The 22,221-nt window shown below is 43.5% G+C and overlaps 1 protein-coding gene and 1 pseudogene across 2 annotated transcripts in view; one reads left to right on the top strand and one right to left on the bottom strand.

Moving 5' to 3' along the window:
- The window catches only part of LOC146855783 (transmembrane protein 53-like), a 79,616-nt gene that overhangs the window by 34,286 nt on the left and 23,109 nt on the right, over positions 1–22,221 (top strand). The gene's annotated exons all lie outside the window — the stretch shown is intronic.
- On the bottom strand, positions 11,100–11,568 carry LOC146855784 (protein BTG2 pseudogene; annotated as a pseudogene).

The following is a 22,221-nucleotide window of genomic DNA, read 5'->3' as shown; positions in this document are numbered from 1 at the left end:
GGAAAGTAATTTTCAGTAGATCCCACCAACTTCAACTTTTGGTTGTGACCTAACGAAAATCTCCTCTGAACCATAGGGAGGTAAAAAACCTACACACTGTTGGAAAACAGCACCTCTGCACTTAACAGGGGTGATAAACAGCCCGGTCTGGGGTATAGTAACACTGTTCCTCTACCACAACTTGGGTATTAATTATTCACAACTGTTGGAAATGGCAGAAGTGCTGCATGAAGCACTATATAAAAATACATTCCAATTCTTATGCTTATTCTTACTACTATTATTACTTCACCGCCGTTAAGCACAGCCTTGCATGCAGATACAGCCTCTGCACAGAAACTAGTGAAGCGCAGCCCTGCAGTGCAGTCACATTCTCCAAAAGGAACTTGGAGATGGCTAACTCTCTTCCCACTTCCCGCACTGAAGCCTATATAGAAATCAATCGAAAAAGATCATAAGTATATGTAAGATACTATACCTGACATGGTGGAAGTGAATGGTGAGATGAGGACATATGTAGTACTCCCGTAGTTCTTAGGTAGACTTTCCAAGATAACCCTGGTGCACAAACGCAACCCTTTCATCAGACCTCATCAGTCCATTCGAGTTAAATCTGCTGTTTTTCTTCATTCAAAAGGGCGCACACTCCAGGCATACCAAGAAAGAAAGCCTGCTGGGTTTGAGTAAGGTGCAACTTGGGTATTTTTTATTATGTTTTTTAAGGCACATTACACGAACCACCAATATGTATGGGTGAGGGTACCTGGAACTGTATCTGAGAACCCCAAAGGGTTGCAGTTTCTGCAGTCTGTGGTCTTTTCATGTACGTCTCAAGAGCTTAAGGTGGGTGTACTCCGCACTTCCGTGGTTCTTCTAGTATTTCCTTGCAAACTCAGATTTATGAAGTGTCATGGCGAATCTTTCCCTCTCCTTTTCTCTCTTTCTTTATCTCTCTCGTGTTTCCCCCCTTCTCCACTGAGCATGTTTTTGGTTCTTCTGAGACTGGTCTGCCCACACTGTGAAGGTGGCTCTTCTCCTTCTCGCCACAATGCTGAGTCATCTATACCACTTCCTATCTCCTGGCCAATGATAAGACTGTGAGGGAGTGAAGACCAGGCCAGTAAATGGCCTGAGATGCCCAGTGCCAGCTAGGATGCCTCTTGTCCTTAAACAAGCAATGGCCAAGCCAATAAGTGTGGGTTTAATATGCGACATGCAACGAAAGGCAGTCTATGTTGAAGCCACGTTTGCCTCTGATACTGTCCTTTTTTTTATTCCTATGTCAAAGCTCAGATGACCAGGAAACTATGGCATCCTGTCTTTTGTTGTAGCCTGGCGTGGCAAGTTGTTAGTCATGTGGAATGTGTGATATCATTAGTGTGAGTGTTCTCTCCTGGTCAGTTGGATTTTCTGTCTGGGGACTGAGCTGGTTACATCCTAACTCCTTTTGGGACTCCCTTATTTGTAACCGGTTCCTGAATAAAGTACCTGTTCCTCTACCTACCTGCCTCTCGGGTCTTCCTACCAGCGTGCATCTTAACAATGCAGCAGTGAGAAGCTAAAACTAAAGGTGATTAAAGTACACCAAAGTGAAGATCCACAAATGGCCAAGCTGACGAAGGAACTCCTCCAGTTCCACAAAATCCAGAACCCCAAAGAAGAGCGGAGCAGCTGTATGATGGGCGTGTAGCAGTAGTAACCGTTAGGGCGAAGTGCTCATTAAGAAAGGTATCCCAGATACTTGGTCAACAACTGAGTGCTACAGGAAGGGCTTCTAATTCAGAGCTGGAGGTCCCCAGGCTGCGATAGGAGTCCTGATCCAGGAGAGCTGAGAAGTTGCAGCAGATGTTAGTTTTGGATTTGGAAGGCCCGGCCCATTTCCTTCTAGGATCATAAGTGTCGTCCATACCGTGTGGTTAAGGTGAGCGGCACTGTGGTATAGGGAGCTTATGTGGTTGTGTACAGTGAAGCGACTGATGAACTGAAAGAAAAGTATGGTGCGGTGTCCTCACAAAATGACAGCTGGGCAGTACTTTGAGGTACATTTTCAGTGTTAAGTGTGGGCCCGTGGAATTTTTCTTTAAAATTTTTTTTGGTGGCCTACTGGAAAAGCAGCTGTTTAGTGTGTATGTTATTGCTGAGTGAGTGCACCTTCAATCGGTATTTCGTGAATATAGATGCTGCCCCCTGCTGTTCTCACCCGACAGGACGTTTTGGTGTGAAGCGCTGAAACCACCAATCTTTTAGCGGATCAATGCTGAGAGAACAAGCATTTGCAATGCAATTGGTCTCGCAGTTAGGCAAGTTTAAGCTATTGGCATTGTAAATGACAATGCCTTTTATTTATGTTTTTAAACCGAAAACAAAAATTAAAGGCATTGTTATTTGCAGTGTCAATAGCTCAGACTCCTGTAACTGCAAGACTTATTGCATTGCAAATGCTTGTTTGTTTCCTCGGCACAGACCATGCATGGTTAAACCAGGGGGCGGGCTTATCCCAAGGCAGGCTGTAGTACTGAATAACATAAGAAGGCAACAGATCACCAATGGGAGCAGAGAAAGAATTCACGAAAGGGAACGCCCCGGCTCTGTTTCTGTTTCCTATGGCTGTGTTCAGACTGATGGATTTGAAAATGACACACGGGTTAAAAATATATATCGTAGGGGTGGGTGATACGCAAGCGCGAAGGCCAGGCTAGCCGCTGTGCGTAGGAAGGAAAATTGTGTGCAAGGGCGGGATCCCTGCGCGTTTAGGTTATTGCGGTATTAGTTCAGCAAAAGGGAACAGGTAAATAAAACACACGAAATTTAAATCAGGAGGGCTTTTTAAAATGTATTAATAGGGGTGTCTTGGGCCTTGCCATGCTATAATCTCTTTCACCCGATATTAAAGACATAACTCCTCCCAGCCCTCACATGTTGAGCTTCTTCAGACTGCTGCTCCTTGCCCTCAAACATTTTACCTAAGCTAGAATTAAATACTTCTACTTTTCTCATATTCATTCCACTCATCGCGTCGCCCGGGTCCCTAGTCCTGCAAGGACTTGAAATTGCATTCATCGAGCCGGCTGCGGGCGTTTCCAGCAGACCTTCAGGCCGCCTTCAAGCACTCTATGGGTGCCATTAAACTGATTTTAGTGTCGCGTTATGCGGCACTCTACTCCGCATGACCTGACAGTGGTGAAGAGAGGTGAATCACGCTTTACGTTAAATGATTTTGTAGCGTTTCCATTAGCAGTGAATGTTTCTTAAAGACAAAAGACACACAATTGATGGACGGAATGCAGAACAAATCAAAACATTCTCCCCCAGTCAAGAGATCTGGGTTAAATCCATCATTCTTTTGCTCACCATGCCACCCCAGTTTAGACCTGACCATATGCAAATCAGTCTTGACCCTGTGCCTCATGTGAACAGTCCAGCCCGAACTGCCAAGCCAGGTCCTCCCTGGACTGGAAACAAGCATTCTAGGACCATCAACTGTTGTTTTTGCATTTGTCACCCCGAGTGGGACGGGAATGCTCAGACGTGAGTCCCGTGCTCTCCATGCCACTGGAATCAAGCTATCCTGGCTGAAGAGGGGTGAAACCCCGAAACCGGTCCTAGGAGGCTTGGTTCCAGTCCAGGGAGGACCTGGCTTGGCAGTTGGGGCTGGAATGTTCCCATGAGGAAAGGGTCAAGACTGATTTGCATATGGCTGGGTTCAAACTGGCACGGTGAGCAAAAAAACTATGGATTTAGGCCCAGATCTCTGTACTGGGGTGAATGTATGACATTGTTCTGCATTCTGTCCATCAACTGTTGTTTTTGCATTTGTTTCTTAAAGACTGCACCGCGTGCAGCATGGGAGGTGAGCGGCGCTTACGCACAGGACATGCGTGGATAAATGGTTGCGCTGGTGCAAGTGGCGTGAGCGCTTGTGTTGGCTCCTACGCTTGCACTGGGTTAGCCAGCTTTCCGGCCGGTAAAAATGGATGACGGTGTGTGGGCCTCCGAGAGGGTTTCATTGTGTTGCTTCAGAAATAACAGGGATTGTGTAATAAGTCCTGCTAATTGGATAACAATGACCAGTGTTTTTACAGCGCCTAGAAACGGCAAATGTAAAGTTTGTAATGTTATTGAAAAACATCCTGATATTTTTTTTTCTACTTGCGGTTTCGACCAATTTGATATCCTTGTGTCTTTAACAAAAACAGAATTGGTTAATCCCCCTTAGTTAATTCAGCATAGTTAAAAAAAAAAAAAAAAAGGCCACGGTAGTTTGTCTGTGTGCCTTCAGTTAAAATAGCCACTAGGAGGTTCATTGTTGTAAAAAGTGAAGAATAGCACAATGACCATAACTGATTCAGCATGAGAACCTGTGCTTTGGAAACCTGCAGTGCTGCTGCAGTAAATGACGTGAAATTTCCAGCTACAAGGTATGCAACAGAGTGGGAGTGTGAAAGAGGAATTTCTGTTAAAACCGAGGTGCACAGCTGCGAGACACGGATGATGGCTTTCTGGATTGTAAGTACAATACATATATGCACTCGCGCATAGCTATGAGTTAACACTGGTGGAGGGGAGACCTTACTAGAGACGCCGTGCGCGAGCAAAATCTCCAGTCCGGGTGGCCGGGTCCTAATGCCGACAGGGCGGACACCAACCCCGCTTCCACAGGCCCCAGACACAGAAGCAACGACAATAGATCTCGCTGAGGCGAAGCAGCGCATGCGCTGCATTCGCAGGCGAGACCTAAAAATGCAGGATTGCCCAGGGCAGGGCAGTACCGTCTCGCAATCTTGGGGGTAGGAAGTGGGATTTGAGGGCAAAGAGCAAGGTTTGACTCAAGCCCCCAACAGGGCATCTGTCAGTGCCTTATTGAAGGGTGGGAGTGGTTCAGTAGATGTTTGCCCCGGCTGGAACACTTCCATTACAACATTGGTGTTGATCTTAAAGGTGGGGAGCTGGAGGTCCTGTGTGCAGTCTGTGGAGAGGATGTATAGCCCACTGGCCGTGTGCTTTTGCATGGAGTGTGCATACTTCACTGGATTTTAATCCCATGCCCTATCTGTGTGGAGAGTAAATACTTCACTGGGTTGAAGGCCCATGCATTGAGCGTGCGTACTCCTCTGGGTTGTACTCCTGTGTGCAGTTTGCTTGGAGAGTGCATAATCAACTGAGTGTGATACCCATGCAGATTATTGGTACTAAGGTTCTTTTTTGTTGTGTGTACCCTGCGTGGATGTGCAGTTGAGTTCCTTGTGTCAAGTGGTGTGTGTGTTGCCATTTGCCCTAAGTGAAGTTGTGCATGGTGGTGTTTTAGTTTTGAGCTTGTTTTTTGTACTGTACCTGTGTGTGGTTCATAAGTTTCTATTTTACGTTCATTTCTTCTTAAGTTTTATTTTTGTATTAAAAGTCAAATAAGTTGTGTTCTTTTGATTTGGCCATTAGGTGTCCTATTTCTTGTGTTCTTTTATGTTCTTGGTTGTGCTGCTGTTCTTCCTGAGGGAGACAATTCGTGGTGTCCTATCTGCTATTCAATCATAGTGTCTATTCTGGTGTGGGATGTTGAGTCATGTCTGACATGGTGCCATTCCATTTCAAACGATTTACCTACGATGTAAAAAAATGGCCTTACAAAAAAATAAAGAAAAGCTTACCTTGCAAAAAAATAAAGAAAAGCTCACTTATCTGCCGGTCACCGCCTCTCCTCCGTCCTCTTCTGTAGTCTCCAGGAAGCACACATGCCTCCCCTAGCCAATCATGATACTGCTGTCACTAGCATGACAGCAGCAATTGGTCTGAGTGCCCTGATTTGATGCTCAGACAGGGAGTGGGAGCCTGTGTATGTTCCCCACCCTACCTTGCAATACGGCCAGGTGGAGAACAGGCTAAGTGTGCATGATGGTTTGGCTGGCCCAAGACAGCCGGCCAAACCGTCATGTACACTTATGGTTATGGAGCAGGAACCACTCCTCCTCGCTGCAAGGACAGCCAAGCCTCAACTAGCCCTAACCTTGCTCTGGCTACATACAAAAAATAAAATGATAATAACTTAACGTATTAACGTTGCGTTAATACTTTATTTTTCCTTTGAACTCAGTGGGGCGACTCTCCTCCGCCTTAGCAGAAGAGCCACCGCTGATGCCTGAGACATAGAACTGAACATAAGCTGGCTGAAATTGACCTGATACACGCACTTGTGAAACACTTTTGTTTCTATTATGCACCTACTTACCCACCCATCCACCAATCAGTATGCGTCCTAGAAGAACCGCAACCATCATCCAGTTCAGATCTTAACTGGAACAATTCATTTTTGCACATTGAGCATTAACAGAACTGTTCTCTTATATATTCCTCAACCCATCTTGCTTGAGAGACCCCTGGTATGCTGATGAACAATGTATGTTTGATCAATTTAAAAATTCTGTAAAAACAAGTTAACTGAAAAATTACTTTTTCTGGTTATTACACATGATTATTTTGAGAATACAAAATATTTAAAAATCTATTTAATTTATCATCTAACGACCCTCCTTTTTACTTTAAAATGTTCTTGTCATTTGACAAACATCTTTCGTATCTGTGGCTACCTGTTCACTTTCATGAATATTATGCATTCATGATTTAATTTATAATCCTGACGTTTTGTAATCCAGTTCAGTCATGTTGTAGACACAGTGCATCTGGTTTAGACCTTGTTTTCAAGTAGCCTGCTTCAGGACCAGAGATCCCCAAAGCGCATTCATTCCTGCTAGTAAATGGGCACTGATTCAACATAGGTCCTTTCTCTGTGAAATTGTTTTTTCCAGTCGTAGAAAAAAGACATGGAGGACCTCTTGAGGATTTTTCAAGGAGAGGAGAAGCTTATTTTTTTAAATTTTTTTTATGGATTTTGATTTTGCTCTGCCGTCTAGAGAAATGCTATGTGACATACTAAACTGCAATGCAAATACTGAAGTTCACTGTACTTTTTAGGTCTCGCCTGACCCAGCGCATGCGCTGGTCTGGCGAGACTTATTGAGAGGGCTCCAAAAAGTGCTACCAGGCCAGCCTAGAGCTACAGTGCATGTGCGCGGGAGCGCGCGCCGCGTTTACCGCGATTACTTTCACTTTCGGCCACACGGCCGCTTTGATGTTTGATCGCGATCACTTTCTCGGCCGCACGGCTGCTTTGCATAGCCAATAGGTCTCGCTTTAGGGACCTTATAAGTATTTAGTTACGCAGCTGTTGCATGGCTAAACACTTATAAGGTACACAGAAATGTAGTCACAGTGGAAACATTTTAAAGGAATAAAAGGCACACATTTGTTAGCAATTCGTACAAATTTGGGACACCACCTATTGTATGCATGTATGACATTGATTTAATCGATTAGGCAAAAATTCAGTCAAAAGGAAGATCAGCAATTCAAATAGACCAAATACATCTCGATGTCAACATATTTAAATATATACAGCAGGGGTGTGGAATTTTCAAAATAATCTACTTGTCCAAGGGACAAAATGCCACTGAGATCTACATGTCCTGTAAAATCCACTTGTCCCACCTACTCCTGTCCACACATCAAACGTAAGGGCTGACAGAGAAACGTAATATATTTTTGTTTTATTAATATTGGTAAACCATTAAATGCTTTGCAATAATAATGCTAAGAAAAACTTGACAAGCAATATTATCCCATTTATCCAAACCTTGAAATAGCATCAGTCTACTTCAAACGGAATTTACAACAGCGTTGTAAGAAGATAGGAACTGATAAAACTGAAATATGCCATGGGCTCACGTCTAATGTGTCCTACGATCACATCGGCCAACATTGGTACTAAGGGAACTCCTTGTGTGCAGATCTGGGCACCTTGTGAAAGAGAAAAATGCACTGCAGCCACACAAAGCGACTTTAACCAGAGGCTTTAATTATGCTGATCCATTGCCCCGTGCTATATGCTGTTGTGGCCGGAAGCAAAATGGGAATGACAACAGCAGACCAATGGGTGAAAAGAGGTGGCCGAAAGCCCTTTAAGTAATATTATATATATTATTTTAGATAAAATCAAAAGGTCTTGGCTAAAGCCAGACCTAAAATGCAGTGATGACGCAATCGCATGTCACTCACACCACTTACACATGCATGCGTGATGATCATGTTCATGCATCAGAAAGCATACGAGCAGAATGACTCCAGTGCCATGTTTTTTTAATTTACTGATCCAAGAAAGATCTTGCTTTTCTGACCTATTGGTTTTGCCAGTGCTTTTGCCCATGCAGTGCATCATGCGCAAAAAGCTTTTGGCTGATGCCGTGTAGCATCGTGAAAATAAGAGGAAAAGCAAACGGCCATAATGATGACTGGACCCATTTCCTAGGCTCACACAATGTATGAGGATGTGTGCAAGTGTATGCATCGCCATAATTGCATGCACCTACGGAATGAGGGGGTAAATGTTTTGAAAATATGTATTTAATGATTAAAAATGAACACGCTTTGGCTTGCCTACAGACAGACAGAAGCATGTTTCATGCCCTGTCAAGGATCTAGAATCTCACTAAAGTATGTATCTGTCTGTAGAAGGAGACAACGGAACCCTCGTGATCGATTTGCCCGTGCCATCAGTCTTGACATTCTTGAAGAATGGGCGATTTACCGCACTGATGACAGTGCCCATTAGTGAACCAAGAGGCACGGCAGATGTGAACACTGTATGTGACCAGAATATAGAGCAACATTGTAGTCTATATTAATTCAAAAACAGGTTTTTGTACAGCTCGTTTACTGAACGCATGCATTTCAAAGTGCTTCTCTTGATTATGAAAAGAAAGTTTAAGTTTTGGTGAAATAAAATATTTGCCTAAGATCACACAATTTAAGCATGGAAGCCCATTTTTAACTAGCCAGGTTCTCTTTCACAAACTATGAGTATTAAATGGAGGCCCCCCTGTTTCACACAAGCACAGTCAGAGTGATCTAGTTGTGTTCATTGGCAGAGCTCTGCATATGTGTATAAACTAGCATACAATACCAACTGAACAAACCACCAGATTGTTGTACTGCTGCTAAGTGAAATCAGCATTTTCTCTTCTTCTTTAATGGCACCCTTCATATCTTCCTCACCACCATTTCACTAGTCAAGTCATTTTAAGACTTGACTAGTCTACTGGACAGGGATACGTTATTCTGATGAATAAAGCAGTTTTAATGATTATTTTTAATCAAACACAAGTCAAAGATGTCTGAACAATGAGAATGCCTCAAGGCAGCAAGTCAGATCTCGGCTAGAGTGAGAAGTTGCAAACAAGTAGCAGTGAGTTCCTGCTCCACTATGTAGTTCTGCTCTACCCTTAGAAGCTAACTTTGGCCCCCCTAACATTTCATTTATTTGGGGCACACAAGCACTTCACTCCACTTCACACACTGTAGAATTCATTGCTCTTTATTTTGAGGTTGACAGGCTAAGTGGGGCCCAGTAGCAGCCCTCACTCCCTCTTCCAGCTGACAGAGCGAGGGGGTGGGGGAAGGTTCACCACACCACTGAGTTACAGATAAGAAGGTGAGGAAAAACACAGCTTCAACCTTTTGAAATGGAAATAGAGCCATTGCGCTGTCTGTTCTCGCCCTGGTCAAGTTTTGCCTTTTCTGCTGCTGTGTGCAGATATTGTGGAAAAACCCGTGGGCGGTGAGGCTTGCAGAATTGTCCCTCATGCAGACCCCCTGTGCGGTTCTCTCACCTTGGGGCACAATAAAGGAGGGAAAGAATGTCTTGCTTCTCAAGGGGTATCCATGCTCCGAGCAGATGGCATGTGCCCACAGCCACTTGCACTGTAGGTCATGCGCACGCACTTTAAAGTGGCGTTTGGTGCTTAAATAAAAAATGCAGGACATTCTTTTTCTTCACCCTATGGATCAATGTGAATTTTAATATGGCCTGAATACACTTGCATAAGACCTTGAGTGCTAATAAAGAATGGCATTTTTTTTTTGCGGGTTTGCGGGTTTATATAGCGCCAACTCGACCTGAAGGTATTGGAGCGCTTTACATGAGCGCCAGTTACATTTACACAAGGACTGTTCCACATGGCGCAGCTGCACTGTAAATCAAATGTTATGCAGAGGGACATTTGGTTGTAGAGTCCCAAAATGCGCCTTCTAATCCAAGCTCACGTCCCCGCTTTACCAATGTGGTATAATCTGGACAACCTCTTTACCTATTAATTATCCAGTGTCCTTTTACAGTTAAAGTTAGCAATTAAGCAAGCATGGCAGTGGCAGCTCAAGAAAGAAACTGCAGCGCCGCGGCAGCTTAAAAGAAAAGCGTACAACGGGCTTAATTATACACACTAAAATACTAGGCACCGGCCAATTGAACATTTTCTCACACAAATGGGAAAGATATCGCCCATTTGTGAGGGAAATTGTCCAGTATTGCAATTCTGTGTCAAACATCTGGTGTGAAAGGGAGTTCTAATCAGCTCTCTGCATAGCAATGGAAACGGGCGCAGTTGGCACGACTTACAGCACGGCTACAATAGCGGCGGTTGGTCACATCTGTTGGTACTTCAGGTGTGGAATTAACTGAATTCTGGGGTTCCTGGAGCTAGGGCACTGACGCCGAACAGCATGGGCAACAAAGACACTCGTTCCTGATATGTTGTCAACAGAACAAAACGGGGGGGGGGGAGATGGGGGGGCGGGGTGGACCGGGGCACAGTGAAGTTGAAATGCAAGGCCGAAAGTGCTGCTCAGCTATATATTAACCCTACAAACAGAGGCAGCGTAGTGCTGGGAGGATTTGGTAAAAGGTCACAAGCCGTAATAATCAGGCAGTGACTGGGCCCCAATAATAGGGACTCAGTGGGTTCATGGTCAGGCCAGGCTTGAAACCCGATAATCTTTCAAGTGCAATATCCACCCTGCTACTTCGCCCTCTTCCCTTACATTAACCAAAGGCATCAGGTTAATTTAGCTTCAAGCTAGACACACTCCTTCCCCCCCCCCCCACACTCCCCCGTCCTCACTTCCTTTTGGGTGTTGTTGCTCTATTCCAGTGACATGCTCTTTAGAATATAGGTGACGGCCCCACCCCACCCCCTGGCGTGCACACAAGCATGGAGGCGTTAGGTAGCTGCAGTCAACATGTAGCTTTCGGACAGGCTCGTGCGCCACATCATCATCTTCTTACAGGTCAGTAACGGGAAGGTAGGTGGAAGAGGGGGTTGGGGGGACAGGGGGTAGGACTGCAGACTCAAAGCACACAGATGTAACCGTCCTACCTGAACCAATAAGACGGGGGCAGCAGCGTGAAGAGCTGTTGGCTGGTAAGGCCGATCCGACTCCCCACCTTACCGTGGTTGATGCAAATGCAGCGTTATCCGGCTTCTTTGGCGGGCTTCTCTGTAAGTGGAAACCACTTAAGTTTATAGTGGTCTGCTAGCGCCTCGGCCACAGCCCCTCCAAAACCCCGCAGTCTGCTTTCGCTCACTCAACCCCGAAGCAACGAGGATAGGAAGCCAGCGGCAGGAGTGATCTCTGGGTGCCCATGAGACAGGAGGACTAGGTAGAGGTGGCGGCAGGGTCCTGCGGCATAACGGGGGCCTCGTGTAAACAAGTGGGGGCAGAATGTCATCTTATTTGCTGATCCCTTGGATGGTTAGGGGCGCTTGATAGTGCCACAGTATGCGGAGTAAGTTGAAGTTAGCGTGGCTGTGGTAAAGGACAGTGAATTCGGTCTGCAGCTTGTTTCCAATACTCTGTTGTCTCCGGCTCGATCGATCGGCAGTCTCTCCCAGGCCCACAGGTCCTTGGCCAGGCCGGGTCGAGTTTCCTCTTTTTTCGGATCCCCCGGTACTGCGGCGCCACTTTACTGTGCCCTCTACTTCAGCGCCCCCACGATTTATGCTCAGTCTCACGCTCCAATAGCAGGGATGAGAGCCCGCGCTTTCTGGAACCACAAGGTTACACACGGTCTCTCACAGCAGGCGCACCAGTTCTATTCTAATTACGGAGCGATCTGCAAGCTGAGCAAAATATAACTCTTTTGAACACTCTACAAGTGCTATGGCGGGCATTATGGTAGTGCTTATTTTACCTTAATGTATTGCCTCGCGGCGGCCACAAACTCCTGCTTGCTGAGACTGAGTGACGTTTCACTCCCTCAGCCAATCACGGTTCAGAGCCCAGGTATGGGCTGCTAGCCAATCAGAAGCCTCCAAATGCTCCCGGCATGCTTCTCTGATTGGCTGTGAGCCCCAGAGTGCCCACAGACTGTTTCATTTACGTGATTTAATGTCTACTTGTCCGTGGGACAAAATAGACATTAAATCTTCTTGCCCACCGTTAAAAACAACTTGGTTCGGGCGATATGATTCCCCCACCCCTGATACAGGTGTAAGAAACGTGATAAGTGCAAGATATTTGGGATAAGTGCAGGACGTTGTGAGGGAGGAAGGTTGTGTATAATAGGAACATCCACAGTTTGTTTAAGAGCCTAACCTTCCATTTAATGGCAACAAAACTTAAATATACCAACACATATATAGAAGGCAGTTGTACAATCACTGACAATCTCCTGTGTTGATCGAAGACAGAAACAAGTCGACGTTTCGACCCATATTAGAACCAGCGAATTGGTTTGCTTGGAGTCGGGGTCTTCATCAGGACCGAGGGAAGGGAGTGGGCTTACACCTAAGGACAAGGATCAAAATTGTAATATAATAAGGTGTGTCTAAATTAAGCCAATTGTATAGGAAAGCAAAAATTGATTGAAAATTACCAGCGTCAGCAGAATAAATCAGGCTGGAAAAATGGAGGGAGGGCCAAGGAGTGCTCCTGGAGGAAAGAAAGGGAAAGAGACGAGGAGTACTACGGAATTGGAAGTTAAAATCACAGTACGCAACCATGGAACCGAGGTGAAGAATATATACTCACCAAAGGGTGTAGTATTCAAAACCTCGGTGGGTGAAACTGAGGACGGCTGAATTGATCAGCGTGAGAAAAGATCCATTTGTGACCAAAGCTGGAAAAAAAAAGAGAATGTATCTCTATCACTCGGATCAAAATCTAAAACATGACCAAGAACAGCGCATGTTTAACTCAATAGGATTACGTTAATCAGAAATGGCAACATGCGGGAAAACGGACTTATCCAATTACAAGGAGCATTAAATTATTAAAATCAAACGGAAAGGAAAGTGCGGGCGAGACACCGAAAAGCGTTCTCTCGAGAGAGGATTTCAGCCAGCCAAACATGCTGTAGCGAAGGTGAAGGGAGAAAACCACTCAAGGGCAGCATGGTGTGACATACCTCAAGGGCCGCATCGGACAGTCTGACAGCTAACCCTGGGCTTTGTCACATGACCACTTAAATACCAAACAGACGCGCGCGCACAAACGGAAGGATTGCGCCCTGATTGGTGGAGACTCAGGGGTGTGTATGGCCAAGGGCTCGAAGAGATCGAAAGTAAATAAATAAATGCGAACTCGAAGCAGGGACCCGTTGCTGGTTCTAAGTACATAACCACGATACAGATGATCATATTTTCACAGCATTGATTAACTCTAAGAGAGAACGTACAATGGAAATGAAAAAGGGTAAAAATACCCGTGATTGGTTTCTAAATGATTGCGGTCCGGCGACAACCTCAATTATGAAACAGGCATACAATCGAGCATAATTTTGGCAATAAGTACAGATTGGTGGGAAATATTTGTTGCCAATCAACCACCATACGGAGTATTATTTGGCATATAACAAAGCCTACTTGGTACATATTAGGCTTAAAAAAACACATTGATCACATTACTAATTAAAGTTAGAATATAATACAAAGTAGTTTCATAAAACCAGTAGAGCTTAACGCAGAGGCCTGTGATGTGAGGAGGACAGTGTGGAGTGTACACCACTCAGCATCATGAAACTTGTAGTGTCCATGTTATCTGTGGTCATGTTCTATTATGGAGTGTTATTGTATCACTAGGGTTCTAGGTTCCATGATGTGTTGAGAGCTCATTAGCAGTTAGAGTCTGTCCTGTGTGGTTGTATAAGTTGTCTTCTCTGATGGTAATAAATCTACCTGGAATCCACCTGATGTGAATCCTGTGCTTACTTCACACTGGCGACGACTGGGAGTCAGAGGAGGACAGCGTTCACTAGTGAAGACGCGTTCAAGGTATTTTTTTTTCTGGTTGTGCATGAATGCACATGCGGCTGTTTAAATGGTATGTGCTTCTGATTGCACCTGCGGCTGTTTGATACTGCTGTTCAATCGTTTATTGAAGTGGCGTTTTGGAGCGGTCGATACTTGTGCCTATGACACTTTTTTAGAGGTCTGCGCTTTGATCGCGCCTGCGGCAGTATGTGAAACCGTCTTGCGCTTTGATCGCGCCTGCGGCAGTGTGTGAAACCGTCTTGCGCTTTGATTGCGCCTGCGGCTGAGTGTTTCACCAAAATCGGAAAGTTTCAGCGTATGGAAATACTGGCGTGCGTATGCTGGGGAGATCGTAGCGGTTACGTGGTTATATTTTGAAAAAACCACACTCACCCGCTCGAGCTGTATGCAGCGTTCTTGTCAGGAACCATCTTCAGCATTCTCTTGTTTACGCGCTTCCCTTCTCACAGAAGATCCCAAGTCAGCAAAGCATGCTGGGAGCGTGATGATGTCACGCGTTTTAGCCGCCATTTTGGATTGGTCTAGTTTCGGATACAGTGGTTAATATTGGCAACTTTACTCGTATGGCAAACAGTATTACCTGACTTATACAATTTTGCTTAATTTAAGGAAAAAAAAAGAGAAGTCACGTTACTCATTTTCATTCACATTTCTATTTTTCATTTTTTTTTTTTTTCTTTCTTCTTTTTCCTCTTCAATCAATCAAATTATATTCTTAAAAAAAAAAAACAGGACTCTAAGCAATAACTATGGTGGTATCTGTGTTTTACTCAGTTTAATTACGCCTATATATTTTTTTTTTTTTGTAAAGGCAACTAAAAGTTTTTATTAAAATGTCTAACATTTCGGCACCACCACATTTTTTGCCTACAGCTGGAGAACCTAAAATGGAATGGGATTTATGGTATCCCATGTTTCTAGCCTATGTTGAGGTTTTAGAGGAGGAAGGTTGTTCCCCAAAAAGGAAATTGGATTTGTTAAGACATTGTTTAGGTGGTCAAGGGATCAAAGAATTTGATAATTTGCCTCCTCTCGAGAGCACTGAAGGCGTAAATGTGTTTGAGGTAGCAGTTAAAAAGATGAGCACCAGATTCGGGAAGAAAATAAACATTGTGATGGAAAGATTTAAATTTTATTCCCGTGCTCAAAAAGAGGACGAATCCATTGAAAACTATGTGTCAGCTTTACGTTCTCTTGCCGGTTCTTGTGCGTTTGATACCATCAATTACGAGCAAGTGCTTAGAGACCAAATAATGATGAAAACCAAAAGTAAAAAGATACAAGAGAGGTTATGGTTGGGTACTGAATCTTCTTTGAATGCTGTGGTCAATATCGCTAAAGGCATAGAACAATCAGAAAAGTTTGTAAGTGAGATCAGAGGTCAACCTTCAATTGTCAATGTTAAAGCACAAGACCCTGTAGCTGAAGTTTCAGTAGTGAAGCCTCAGGTTTTTCAAAAGAAGACTCCTTCTGTTTTTATTAGAAGAGATCCAAGTTTCAAGGACAATAAATTTAGCAACAGGAGAAATCCTGTGATCTGCTATAGGTGTGGCAGTTTTGAACATGTTGGAAACTATAAGAGATGCCCAGCATGGACTAAAATTTGTATTAAATGTAAAAAGCCAGGTCATTTTGGAAAAATATGCAGATCTCAACAAAAAGTCAATTGTATTACCTGTGATGAAGAGGAGATTGCAACAGAGTTTAATGAATTTAATTGCATTGCTTGTGTTTCTGAAAACAATTGTAAAGGGTTTCCATCTGGTTCCATATTAATAGATGGAAAAGAAGTCATGATGATGATAGATTCGTGTGCGTGGTACTCCATTATAGGTAAGGATCTATTCATAAAACTATGGGAGAACAGAGAATTATTACCTCCGGACATTAAACCTGGTAGTTACTCAGGGCACAAAATTGCATTGGAAGGTTATTTTTGGACAGATCTGTCTTTCAAAGGGAAGTCAACTAAAGGGAAATTATACGTAGCAACCAAAGGGGTATCTATACTTGGGTGGCCCCATCAACAAGAATTGGGCATAAAATTAGATCCCAATGCGTCTCCACCAGTATACAGTATTTTCAGTGGGGATTGCGTGGATGACATTAAAAAAATGTTTCCTAAAGTATTCAGTGATCAGCTTGGGGAATATGCAAACTTTAAACACAAAATAATATTAAAGGACTCTGCTATTCCTGTAAGACATAGGGTTCGTAATGTTCCCTTAGCATATCGTGATAATTTGAAAAACATGTTGGAGGATCTGGTTTCAAGGAATATTATCGAACCTCTAGAATCATCCCCATGGGTTTCTCCGGTGGTTCTTTCCCTTAAAGGCAACGGAGATCTTAGGTTGTGTGTTGATCTCCGTAGCTTAAATATGGAGATTTGGATTGATAGGCATCCTTTACCCAACATTCATGAATTGATATCAACTTTATCTGGTGCGTGTGTGTTTTCCACAGTTGATTTGGCAAGTGCATACCACCAGATTGTTACATGAACAATCCAAATGCTTGACAGCTTTCATTACTCCGGAGGGCATGTATCAATATAAGAGGATGCCATTTGGTTTGGCTAGTGCCGCTTCGGTCTTTCAGAGAATCATGAAGGATGTCCTGGAAGGTTTCCCTGGTGCCATAGCCTTTCAGGATGATATTCTGATTTTTGGGAAAGACTTTGAAGACCATGCTAGTAACCTAAAAAAGGTGTTGAATAACATACAGTGTAAAGGCTTAACGCTTAAACTTTCCAAATGCAAATTCAGAAAAGATAATGTGGAATATTTAGGCCACGAGATTTCAAGAGAGGGTATTAAACCAAAAATGGATCATGTAGCTAGTATTACTAAGGCTCCGTCTCCTACTTCTAAAGATCAATTGTTGTCATTCTTAGGTTTAACGGAATTTTACAGTAAGTTTGTCAAGAACTATGCCTCGAAAGTGTTTCCGTTGCGCAATCTACTGAAGAAAAACGCTAAATTTATCTGGGGAAGTGAGCAAAAGTTAGCTTTTGAAACACTTAAAAACGAGATTTCTGTGGCTCCGTTTTTGAGACCTTTTACTATTGGTGGGGAATGTATGGTAGCGGTAGACGCTAGCAACAGTGGTTTAGGCGCTGTGCTTTTACAAAAGAAATTTGGGGAGGAGTATGTTGTTTCGTATGCCTCAAGAACTTTAAGAGGAGCGGAGGTTAATTACTCCACTATTGAAAAGGAATTACTTGCGTGTACCTGGGCTGCTCAGCATTTTAGGCAATTTTTATGGGGGACAAAGTTTCAATTAAGGACTGACCATAAACCTCTGATAAACATGTTAGCGGCTGGTGGTGGTAGAACTTTGACTGCTCGGTTAGCCAGGTTAGCTGCTAAATTGCAGGAATACCAGTGCTCAGTTGTGTATATTCCTGGCCGTTTGAATGTTCATGCGGATTGCATGTCCCGATTGTCTTTAGATGAGTGTTCTGGTGTAAGTATTACCTCTGAGGAATGTGACGTAGCTTATACTATGGAAGATGTGAAGGAAAGTGTAAGTTCGGGTGCCATCTCGGAGGAGACTTGGTTTAAGGCAATGTCGGAAGATGACATTTTACAGAATGTTGTAAAGTATTTACAAGGAGAATGGCCGGAAGAAAGGAAGTTGAGTGGTGAGTTGAGTTCGTTTTGGAAAGTTAATGATGAACTTATGTTTTTGCATGGGTTCGTAATTAGAGGCGATAAGATTGTTCCACCTCAAAGTGTCAGAGAACAGTTAGTAAAGTTGTCACATGAAGGACATTTGGGAATGTCCTCCACCAAACGTCGTTTGAGAGAGTTCTATTGGTGGCCAAGCATGGATGGCATGGTGGACAGGTGGGTTAGAGATTGTATTCAATGTTATAAGAGTGACAAATCGGTCAAACCTTTATCTGTGGGGATTTCACCTATTGAGTATTCCCTGTGTCCCTGGAGTAAATTAGGGATTGATATTATCGGGCCTTTGAATTTTCCTTCTGCTAAACAGGTCTTTGCGGTGGTTTTAGTGGATTATTTTTCAAAATGGCCAGAAGTCAAGGTGGTGGATAAAGTAACCTCTAACCACGTGATAGAATTTTTAGACAACATTTTTAGTAGAGAAGGTGTTCCATCTGAATTGGTTTCTGATAATGGGCCACAATTTATCAGTCATGAATTTGAAATGTTTCTAAACAAATGCGGGGTCACGCATAAAAGAGTTTCTAACTATAACCCAATGGCTAATGGCCAGGTTGAGCGTTTCAATAGGGTTGTGAAAGAATCTATACAGCTAGCTATTAAAAGTAATATTGATTGGAGGAAGGCTTTACGGGCCACTTTGCACACATATCGGATGTCTCCTCATTCTGTTACAGGTTGTTCTCCATTTGAGATGTTAAGAGGAAGAAAACCGTCCTCAAAGCTTATGCCATGTTGGTTGAGGAAAAACAAGTGTCCTGATCCCATGGTGGATTTCAAAATACTTAGAGAGCGGATTCAAAGATATCAAGATAGGATGCAAAACACGAAGAACAACAACTCTTCAAAAGTTTGTAAAATCAAAGTGGGTGATTTAGTTCGTGTTAAATTGGGTGGTATTGACAAAAGATGGTCTAGATGGTCGGACCCGGTGAAAGTAATTGAGGTTTTCAGCAGAGCTGTTAGGGTACATGGTGGCAAAATATGGAATTTCAGACGGATATCCATATTTAGATCCAAAGATTTTTGTGATCATTCACCTGTTTCTCCAGTAAAGGAGTCTTTGGACACTGAGGAGAATGGGGACTTTCAAAATTTTCTGGATACATTGAATGGTTCTAATTCTGAGTTTGAAGGGGTGTTTCCTTCTTCAAATATTGACATTTTGGATAATGTTGGGAATGCTGCTGAACCTTGTTTGACTCAATGTTCCTCTGCAACATCTAATGTGGTCCCTGTTGAGAACCAACTTGTTAGTTCTCCTGTTGAAGTGTCTATTCCATCTGTTCCAAGGAAAAGTTCTCGGGTGAGAAAACCACCTGTTAAAATGAATGATTTTGTTATGTTTTAGTTTTTTTTTTTGTGTTTTTTTTGGGGGGGAAGGTGTGTAGTGTCCATGTTATCTGTGGTCATGTTCTATTATGGAGTGTTATTGTATCACTAGGGTTCTAGGTTCCATGATGTGTTGAGAGCTCATTAGCAGTTAGAGTCTGTCCTGTGTGGTTGTATAAGTTGTCTTCTCTGATGGTAATAAATCTACCTGGAATCCACCTGATGTGAATCCTGTGCTTACTTCAAAACTTAGGTATTATTTAGTAAGGATAGTTGGGCGTACGTTGCATCAAGTTCATTAAGGCCATTTAGGACGGATTCAAAACGGTCCATCCATTTACATTCCCTAATGTTGAGGATTGAACCCAGGTCACCACCCCTAACGCCCAGTGTAATGGCTTCAATTACCAGCCATTTCATCGATTCAGGGGGATGGTTGAATGTTTTGAAATGTTCGACCATGGGTGCTCCAGAAGTGGTACACCTTATTCTGCTGCAGTGTTGAAGTATCCGGCATTTCACTTTTTGGGTAGTCTGGCCTATATAAATCTTATTGCAGGGACAGACTATAGCATAAATGACGTTCTTTGTGTTGCAATTAGTGAGTGTTTTTAAATCCACCGTGCAGTTATGTTGGAACGTCTTTGTTTCAATAGTCAGATTGCAAGCTTTGCACTGTCCACATTTGACATGGCCCACAGGAGCGGGAAGTTGCCAGAGCGAATCAATGGTCGGTCTAGTAGATGTTTCCAAGAGGGACTTGACCACATGATCGCGTACATTTTTGCCTTTCTTGAAGGAATGCATTGGGGGTTCAGGAAGCTGTAATTCTGCTGACACCAAATGCCAATGTTTATTGACAATATGGCGGATATCATTACTCCTTGTGTTAAATGTAGTGACACATATCAGTCTATTGGGGTCATCAGCCCGGATTTTTGGAGTAAGAAGGAGGTCTCTGTGGTTGTACCAGGCTCTTTTACGGGCCCTCTTAACAAGCCTTCTAGGGTAGCCGCGTTCAATCAATCTGCAGATGATGTTATCTGATTCCGTGAAGAAATCCTCTTTCCGTGTACTGTTCCTCCTGATCCTGAGGAACTGGCCGAAAGGGAGGTTATCGCGTAATCCTCTGGGATGATGGCTTCCATACCTCAATAAGGTATTTCTTTCCGTAGGTTTACGGTACAGGGTCGTGTAGAGACAATCATCCAAAGCCTTGATGGTGATATCAAGGAAGTCAGTAGTGGACTTGTCCTTATTCATAGTGAACTGAATATCCACAGATCTTCCATTCAACCAACAGAAAAAATCATTGAGTTCCTGGTCATTGCCTGTCCAGACCATCAGGACGTCATCAATATAACGTTTCCAATAGGTGACCCGTTGACTGAAGGGATTTGAGATGTTACTGACAAAGGTTTGCTCAAAGTCATCCATATACAAAATGGCCAGGTCTGGAGCAAAGCTGGCACCCATAGCGACGCCTAGTTTGCATAAAGTAGTCATTTTGAAAGAAAAAGAAATTCTGTGTCATCGCTATTTGAAGTAATTGGATGATGAAATCAGAGGGAACATGCATCGGTTGTGTTCTTGTGTCCAAATATTTCAAAATCACCTCCAAAGCGTGTTGTTGAGGAATACTAGTGTATAATGACACGATGTCCAGTGTCACTAAAATTTGGGTGGCTGGGTTAAAGGGCATCCCATCGACCAGATTGATAACTTGCATGGTGTCCCGCAAGTATGAACCAGTGTTTTCAGCCAAAGGTTTCAGGAAAAAATCAACATATTTGCAAAGAGGCTCAAGAATTGAGCCACACCCCGAAACTATGGGGCGGCCAGGTGGCCTTTCCTGGTTTTTATGAACTTTAGGTAAGGTGTAGATGGTCGGAATGCGACGTTGCGGCTGATTCAGGAAGTGGAACTCCAGATTTGAGAGGAATCCTTGGGCAAGGCCATCCTGAGTTACTCGAAGGATCATGGTACTAATCCTTTTAGTGGGGTTTAGATTGAGTCTGGTATAGCTGATACCATCATTCAATTGAGAATAGAGTTCTTCCTTATAGTTTTCCACATTCTGTAGTACAATGGCTCCACCCTTGTCAGCGGGTTTGATAACAATGGAGTGGTTATTCCTCAAATCATCCAAGGCTTTTCGTTCCGCAGAGGTGACATTGTGTTTAACATACTTCCTTATGGAGCAGATTCTCAGTGCCTCCTTGAGCACAGTGCTTTCATAAGTCAGTATCCGATGTGAGACCATTTGAGAAGTTGGTGTAAATGAGGAAGGAGTTTGTAAGCCAGTGCAAGATGTAATAGGACTCATTGGGGACTGACAGAAGAAATAACGTAACCGTATTTTCCGAAAAAAACGGTGTAGCTCAGTTTGAAGATTGAATTTATTGGGGTATGTCGTAGGAACATATGATAAACCTTTGCTGAGAATCCGATGTTCATCATCGGTCAGTGTATGATTCGACAGGTTCATGATGGGGTCCTTTAAAGTGCTTACTTTAAAGGACCTTCCGTTTGTGCGCGCGCGTCTGTTTGGTATTTAAGTGGTCATGTGACAAAGCCCAGGGTTAGCTGTCAGACTGTCCGACGCGGCCCTTGAGGTATGTCACACCATGCTGCCCTTGAGTGGTTTTCTCCCTTCACCTTCGCTACAGCATGTTTGGCTGGCTGAAATCCTTTCTCTCGAGACCGCTTTTCGGTGTCTCGCCCGCACTTTCCTTTCCGTTTGATTTTAATTATTTAATGCTCCTTGTAATTGGAGAAGTCCGTTTTCCCGCATGTTGCCATTTCTGATTAACGTAATCCTATTGAGTTAAACATGCGCTGTTCTTGGTCATGTTTTAGATTTTGATCCGAGTGATAGAGATACATTCTCTTTGTTTTCCAGCTTTGGTCACAAATGTATCTTTGCTCACGCTGATCAATTCAGCCGTCCTCCGTTTCACCCACCGAGGTTTTGAATACTACACCCTTTGGTGAGTATATATTCTTCACCTCGGTTCCATGGTTGCGTACTGTGATTTTAACTTCCA

This window comes from Triturus cristatus, chromosome 4_1 (genome assembly GCF_964204655.1).
Source record: "Triturus cristatus chromosome 4_1, aTriCri1.1, whole genome shotgun sequence".
In the NCBI taxonomy this organism is placed as follows: Eukaryota; Metazoa; Chordata; class Amphibia; order Caudata; family Salamandridae; genus Triturus; species Triturus cristatus.
Note: the sequence above shows the minus strand (reverse complement) of the source record. Positions and strands in the feature narration are given on the sequence as shown.